The sequence below is a fragment of the Phyllostomus hastatus genome, unplaced genomic scaffold, assembly GCF_019186645.2.
Source record: "Phyllostomus hastatus isolate PE091 unplaced genomic scaffold, TTU_PhHast_1.1 phas_contig_17, whole genome shotgun sequence".
In the NCBI taxonomy this organism is placed as follows: domain Eukaryota; kingdom Metazoa; phylum Chordata; class Mammalia; order Chiroptera; family Phyllostomidae; genus Phyllostomus; species Phyllostomus hastatus.
The window spans coordinates 18,982,107-18,990,693 of record NW_025333664.1 but is presented as its reverse complement, the minus strand read 5'-3'; positions in this window follow the sequence as shown (position 1 = coordinate 18,990,693).

Here is an 8,587-nt window from a genome sequence, read left to right as displayed (position 1 = left end):
CCGGACCGGGCCGGGGAGGGAGGGGGAGGGAGGGAGAGAGGGAGGGAGTGCGGGAGGGGCGGAGCGGACCAGGGTGGGTGGGGTCTGGTCACGTGACCAAACGTCTCAAAGTGCGCGAGGCGGAGCGCGCACCCGCTCACTTGGGTGCAGAGCTTGGTACTGCGTCCCAGTGGATCCGTCTGTCTCATGGCGCTGAAATATGTCAATGGCTCCTGCCCCCAGCTCAGAGTCACTGCACAGCCCTATGAGAGGCTTCTGACTGAGTGTCCTTGGGCAACTCAGTTCTTCACGCCTCAGTTTACCCATCTGAACTATGGGGATAATAGTGCTTGCAAAAAGAAAATGAGCGACGGCATGAAAAACACTTGGTACAGCATCTGACACATAGTGTGTAATAACTTTAATGGTGATAAATACAACCTTTAGCCTTTATTATCATTTGCCTATAAGTCTCTCTCTACATTTTCCCATCACCATCACTCCAGAGAGCTCAGCAGATGCCTTCCCCTCTCCTCAAATGTAAGGGGGCCTCCTCAGCACTGGATTTGATGTCTGACTACAGGCCTGGATTCACCCTTGATAGCTGTGTGTTTTTCTTTGCCTCTGAACCTCAGCTTCATCATCTGTTAAATGCAGTTTAAGAGTCTGTTACCACAAAAGCATCACAGAAGACAGAAGATGAGCAGGTGGATTGTAAAGTTATTGCGAATCTCAGGCATACTGCTTTCATCTAAGAAAAGGAGTCAGGAGTTCTTTCATTCCACAATTATTTATTGAACACACGCTGTATGCTAGGACTGGTGCCCAAACTGTCCAGGGCCATTTCACATCCTCTCTGCTACCCCTCCAATCTATTCTCTACCCTGCTGTGAGAGTAATGTTTCTAAGTCAGAAATCTGATGATACCCCTTCCCTATTTAAAACTATTTGATGGTTCCACATTGCTACTAAGATAAAGGCCGAATAGATGTTTTACTGCTGCTCTTTCCACAACTCCAGACATATCTCAGGGCCCTCTTCGCCTTTCTCTGGACTGCAGCTACAGTGACCTCCTTCACATATTGTACTTCTCTCCTTTTCAGGACCCTTAACACATGCTGATCCCTCCCACCTAAAATACTCTTCCTTCCTCCTCCCCCCTTTAAATAACTCTTCAGCCCTCAGATCCCAGCTCCAACATTGCTACCCCAAGGGCACCTTCTCTGACCACTCCCCAGACAGGTTCTTTTACTTGTTCTCAGTAGGATGTGCTAGGTTATTTATTTCCTATCTTTACTACTAGATTGCAGGCTCCATAAGGGGGGAGATTATCCATTTTGTTTACTACTGGTCCTCAGCACACAGCACAGTGCCTGCACAAGAGGAGGTGCTCAGTTAATATGTGTTATGTGTATGAATCCTGGGCATTGAGCTAGGTGCTGGGCTTGAGGGCAGAGAAAAATAAAGAGAACCAGAAGGGGACGCCTTAGACCTTTGAGCCTGTGAAGTTAATACCAAAAGGATTTACAAGAAGAGCCTGGAAAAAAATTTTAAGCGTTTTCTTTTAACTTTTAAAATGTGAGGTGTAATTTACATAGAGCAAAATGCAAACATCTTAAGTGTATGCCTAATAAATTTTTACCTATGTTCCTATGTTACCACCATCCAGATCAAGTTACAGATAAACCCAGAAAGTTTCCTTTGTTCCCCTGCCATATTGTCTCTCCCAGTCAATACTTGCTCCCCCAGAGGTAACCACTATTTTGACTTCTAGCACCACAGATCAATTTTGACAATTATTGAACTTCATATAATCATATAAGCATATACTCTTTTGTGTTAGCCTGGAAATCAACCATACCTAAAGACTGACTTTTTGGATAATGGTACAATTAATGATTTACTTGATTAATTAATTAATATGAAAAACTAAATAAACTCTGGTTATTTCATCTGGCAGAGACAAGGTCCTGCCAGAAGTCAGCCCAGAAGCTGAAATGATATACATATACTACATATACCTCTAAGTCTTACAAAAATTTCTAGAGGTAAGAAAGCTCTGAAAGATTCTAAACAGCAAAAATCAAATCTAAAAATGGGCAAAGGTCTTGAATACACATTTCTTCAAAGAAGACATACAAATGACCAATAAGCGCATGAAAAGATATTCAATAGCACTAGTTATTAGGACAATGAAAATCAAACCCACAATGAGACCACTTCACACCCATTAGGGTGGCTATTACTAAAAAAACAGAAAACAACAAAAAAATTACAGGTGTTGGTGAGGCTATGGAGAAATCAGAACACTTTCACATTGCTGATGGGACTGTAAATGGTGCAGCAGCTGTGGAAAGAAAGTTTGATGGTTTCACACAAAGTTAATCATAGAATTACCATCTGATTGATCCAGCAATTCCATTTCTGGATATGTACCCCCAAAAAGTAGAAGCAGGGACTTGAATCGATATTTGTACATCCCTGTTCATAGCAGCATTATTCACTGTAGCCGAAAGTTAGAAGCAACCTATAGCAAAATGAGCTATTTACATACAATGGAATATTATTCAGCCTTACCAAGGAAGGAAATTTTGGCACATGCTACAACATGGATAAACCTTGAAGGCATTAAGCCACAAAAGGGCAAATATTATATGATTCCTCTGATGTAAGTTTCCTAGAGTAGTCAAATTCATAAGACAGAAAGTAGAATAGTGATTACCAAGGGTTGGAGGGAGGAGGGAATAGAGTTACTATTTAATAGGTACAGAGTTTCTTGGGGAAGATGAAAAAATTTAGTCCAGAAGGTATCCAGCCATGTAATATGAAAAATAGAGGCATTTATTGAAGAAGATAACAAGAAACACTGTACATAAGATAATGATACCTCAGTCCTCTTCAAAGTAGGCACTTTGAGACCTCACACAGTTCTCCCAATCGCCATCAGTTGCCCTGTTGTATTTTCCTGAATCACATTGATGGCCTGAAATCTCTTTCCTTTCAAAGGTATTTTAGTATTGGGAAAAGGCAGAAGTCTCAGGGCACCAAATTTGGGCTGTAGGAGGGCTAAGTCACCTGGGTGATTTGATGTTTTGCCAAAAAACTGCATGAGACTTGATGGGTGAGTGGGCATGTTGTCATGATGAAGCTGCCAATCACCAGTTGCCCATAGCTGTGGCCTTCTGTATCATCCAAGTAGTTTCCATGGAGGAATGTTCAAGCTTGACACAAAATTAGATGCAGGCCTTGCTCTACTTGCTCAGTTATTTTGAATGCCACAGCCACACAGTACACATGCTCACTCAACAGCATCTACCACTCCCACTGACAAGTACAGTGAAGTCGTCACTGTTCACATATATATGTTCCAGTCCATTCTCCTTGGCTGCCAGGTTATGCCGATGTTGCACAAACCATTCTCGTTATATTAATGATGGCTGGACTTTTTCCAGACAGACCTCATATATAAATCAGAACCTGAGCCACTATCCTCTTTTTTTTTTTTTAACTTGTTTTCCATGTCCTTATGCTGAAGGTCATAGGTTTTTCTGGGATTAGGAAGGATGCAGGGAGCTACGAGACAGGGGCCCACTTGGGTACCTACATATTCAATAGGTGAAAATAGCAGGAGTATAGGCAACATAAATATTTGTTGCCCACAGGAAGGCAGCAAAGGAACAGAAAGAGGCCAGGGACTGGCCCCATGGTTAGCAGAGTAATTAACAAGGTTGGGCTCTGGAGCCAAAATACCCAAGTTTGTATTCTAGCTCTGCCATGTATCAGTTATATGACCTTGGGCAAATCTAACCTTGTTAGACTGATGAGAAAACTGGGATCAAACAGATATAAAACCTTGTCTGACAGAGTTCAAAGTATTTGAACTTAAGTATGAGCAGGGACTCATACTCTATTTTGTTTGTTTTTAATCCTTACATGTTTTTTATTTTGTTTTGTGTCCATGATAGACTGCAAATTCCCCAAAGAATGTATATTTTTGTAATATCGTCACTTGTAATATAACAATTTTTTTGTGCTTCAGTTGCCTCATCTGTAAAGTGAAGATAGTAAGGGCACCTTACAGATGAGGATTAGAGGATTAAATGAATTAGTAGAGGATTAAGTGAATTAGTACTTATGTTTAGTAGAATGCCTAGCATTTAGGAAGCCTCAACAAGCAGCACATTAAGAGGCCCTGAAAGAGGTTATCAGGTTGCTTCACAGGATGTTGTGAGCAAGAAAAGAAGTGTTTAAGACATCTAGGATTGTACTGGATACAGATTTGGGTAAAGAAAAAGCTAATCAATTGTTCTTTGATGTGAACAATTTGGTTAACGTGTATTGACCTTCTACTTTTATATGTTTGTGCAGGTGGGTTTAAACTTTGCAGTGATAAGATTGATGGTAAATACTTAAACCATGTCTTTAAGAAGAACATCAAGTATGAGAAAAAAAAGAACAAAACCATCTACAGAGCATCAACATTCTACTCTCTGTAGGTTTCATCACAACAATGCCAAATGACAGGTTACCACATTTAGTTGGACAAGCTGTTTTGCAGGAGGACATCATATCTAAATGGGTGCCATAGACATTATAATTTATAAATTTGTTGTGACAATTTACTAGTACTTGGCAGTAAAGTGTCTTTTTATTGGAAAATCAGTCTACAGTTGTACCACCCTGAATGCACCCGATCTAATCTGATCTCAGAAACTAAGCATGGTCGGGCCTGGTTAGTATTTGGATGGGAGAAAATCAGCTCAACAATTTTAAGACAATAGGACAGTGATTTGCAACTGGTGTTCCACAAGAATTTTTAAAACATGCAATACCTGACTATTTAGTCAGAGGCACTGACCTCTTTTCTCTTAGATTGTCAGATTTAAAAAATGACAACAGCCCTGGCTGGTATGTCTCAGTGGATTGAGCGCTGGCTTGTGAACTGAAGGGTTACCAGTTCAATTCCCAGTCAGGGCATGTGCCTGGGTTTTGGGCCAACACCCCAGTTGGGGACATGTGAGAGGCAACTGATTGATGTAACTCTCACACGTTGATGTTTCTCTCCCTTTCTTTCTCCCTCTCTTCCCCTTTCTCTAAAAACAGATAGAAATTTTTCTTTAAAATACTCCCTCAAAGGAAGTATTTTTAAAAAATGACAATAGCCCATACAACAGTAGCTGTCTAGTGTAAATGAATCAAAATTATACCTATTTTTTCTTGTCAGATTGGCAATATATATATATTTTTTGGTGTGCTGCAGAATTTTAGTAATTAGTTTGTGTGCCATGAGATGAAAAAGGTTGAAAATTACTACAATAAGAAATAGAAGAAGGGTCACTTCTACTTTGAAGAAAGCTTTATTTATGGGCAGCAATGGTTTGCTTTTAGGGAAGAAATTGAAAAACAGAAATAGAGTGATATTAACACAACTGAAAAAAAATTAAAGAGTATCGAGAAGTGACCCAAAAACAAACAAAAAACCCCCATGAGATATACATTCTTAATATTTAAAAGCCTGTTTTCAAAAACATTCTGAAATTTTAAAACCTTGTTATTAGAGTATAACATAAAAATTCATTTTCACAAAGTGAATCTAAACAACTCCCAAATAAAAAAAAATAGGACATTACCAACCCACAAAAGCACCTCATATCCCCTTTCTAGTTATTTACCTACTCATGCCCCTGAGGGTAAAACAGTATGCTGACCTCTAACTCCATAGATTAGGCTTGCCAGGTATTATACTTTATATAAATAGAATCTTGAATCTGGCTTCTTTTGCTCAATTTTATGCTTTTGTAATTCATTTATATTGTCACAAATAGTTGTAGTTTGTTCCTTTTCATTGCTTCATATCATTTCATTATTTGAATATATCATAATTTATCCATTCTACTGATAATGAGCATTACAATTTCCACTCTAGGTCTATTTTTAATAGTACTACTGTGAATATTCTTGTACATGTCTGTAATGAATGTGTACAATTTTCTGCTGAATACATACCTAAGACTAGGATTGCTGGGTCATAGAGTTTGCATGTGTTCTGCTGTAGTTGATATTGCCAAATGCTATGTCTTTTTTTTTTTAAAGAAAAACACAGCTTTATAGAGTTATAATTCACATACTATACAATTCACTTATTTAAAGTGTACAATTCAATGTTTTTTAGTATGGTCACGGTAGGTGCAACCATCACCAGTCAATTTTTTAGAACATTTTCATCACCTCAGAAAGAAACCCTGTGCCCCTTACATGTTGCCCTCCTTCCAATTTCCCTCCCCCCACTTCCCTATTCCTAAGCAACTACTAATTTGCTTTCTGTCACTATAGATTTGCCTATTCTGGATATTCCATATAAATATGTCTGGCTTCTTTCATTTAGTATGCTTTCAATGTTCATCCATGTCGTAACATGTGTCAATATTTCATTTGTTTTTATGGCTGAATAATATTCATTGTATGAATATACCACATTTTGTTTATCCCATTCATCCACTGATAAACATTTGTGTTGTTTGCACCTTTTGGCTTTTGTGAATAGTCCTACTATTCATGTACAGTTCTTGTTTGAACACCTGTTTTCAATTGTTTGGGGTATGTATCTGGAAATGGGATTGCTGGGTCCTATGGTGATTCTATGTTTATCTTATCAAAGAAATGCCAAACTGTTTTCCACAGTGGCTGCACCATTTTACATTCCCCCTAGCAATGTATGTGGGTTCCAAGTTCTCCATACCCTTGCCAATACTTCTTCCTTAAAAATGATTTTAAAAAATTATTATAGCCAACCTATAAATAATGTAGAGTGGTATCTTATTGTGGTTTTGATCTGTTTTTCCCTGGTGACTTCTTATATTGATTGAGAATTTTGTCATAGACTTGTTGACCATTTGATATCTTCTTTGGAGATCTATCTATTCAAGTCCTTTGATGCCCATCTTTTAATTGGGTTTTTGAAATGTAAGATCTTTATGTATTCTGGGTACTAAACCCTTATCAGATAGGTGATTGCAAATATGTTCTCAGCTTGGTGGGGGTTGTCTTCTCGCTTTCTTGAGGTTCTATGATGCATAAAAGCTTTTAATTGTGATGCAGTCCAATTTATTTTTTATTTTGTTGCTTGTGCTTTTGGTCTTACAGCTAAAATAACCATTGCCAAAGTCAAGGTTGTAAAGATTTACCTGTATGTTTCTCAGAGTTTTATAGTTTTAGATCTTATATTTATATTTAGGGCTTTGATCCATTGTGAGTTACTTTTTATGATGTGAAGGGTCAAATTTCATCCCTTTGTATGTGGTCTAGCCAGTTGTGGCAACACCATTTGTTGAAGAGACTCTTCTTTCTCCATTGAATAATCTTGGCACCCTTGTCAAAAATCAATTAACCATAGACATATGGGTTTATTTCTGGACTCTCAATTCTATTCCATTGATATGTTTATCCTTATGCCAGTACCACAGTATTTTGATTACTATAACCTTGTAGTAAATTTAGAAATCAGGAAGCTTCATCTTTTAACCAAGATTTGAAGAAAATACCAAAATATCCAATTTAAAAAGCAAGGTGTTATATCTTGGAGCTAATTTGAAGCCAGAGAGAGTATCACCATAAAAACTGTTTAAATTTCCAAGCATCTCTTCTATTCATAGTCAGCAAAAATTCAGTTCTCAATATGAGGTGAATTTTATATTTTTTTAATGGTAGCTCGAGATAGTGCAGTCTAACTAAAGTAAAACTGATTAAGAATATAAAGTCTAGGAGAGCAACACCTTCTCTGTCTTGTTTACCGGTATTCCCTTTGTCTAAAATGACATTCTCACATCTCACATCTAATTTTTTTCTTTCAATCTTACTCACCCTCATCACTTCCTTGGGGAGGCCTTTTCTGGTCCCACCCCACCCCTGACTTAGATGAACTCTGCTGTTATACATTTTCATAGCATCCCTCATAGAGCTTTCTGTGATGGCAATTACTCTAATTATCTGTGTCCTATTTCTTTAGTGTTTCATTCCCCCTATAGATTGCAAACCCATAAAAAAATTCTTGTTCAGTGCTGAATCTCCAGTGCCTAACAAAGTGCCTGGAATACAATGGATGGATATATGCATGCACAAATCCCATAATGTATAAAAACTACTTACCCGATGTATACTGTATACAATATACTTCATAACAAATAGTTTACCTAGTAGATGTGCAAATGGTTAAAGGCACAAATTAAGAGTTGAACATCTTGAGACTGAATCCCAGTTTTTCCATTTAATGTATGAGGAACCTTAGACAAGTCCCTTAACCTCTTTTTTACTAGCTTCCTATCTGTAAAAATGGGCAAAATATTAGTACCTACCTCATGAAGTTCGTAATAAAGATGAAATAAAATTATCCACATAAAGTATTTAGCATAGAGCCTGGCACACATTAAGTGTTCAACAGATGCTATCTATAACTATGATAATTATTAACTTTATAACACAAGTCTTAGATAGATGGCAGATATTACTGTGACCCCCACAAAATTAACTCCAATTTCCCCTGAAGTCAGGGCTACTGGGACAAGGTAAACCCAGGTCTCATCTGCACCCCACTCACAACACGGCCAAACAT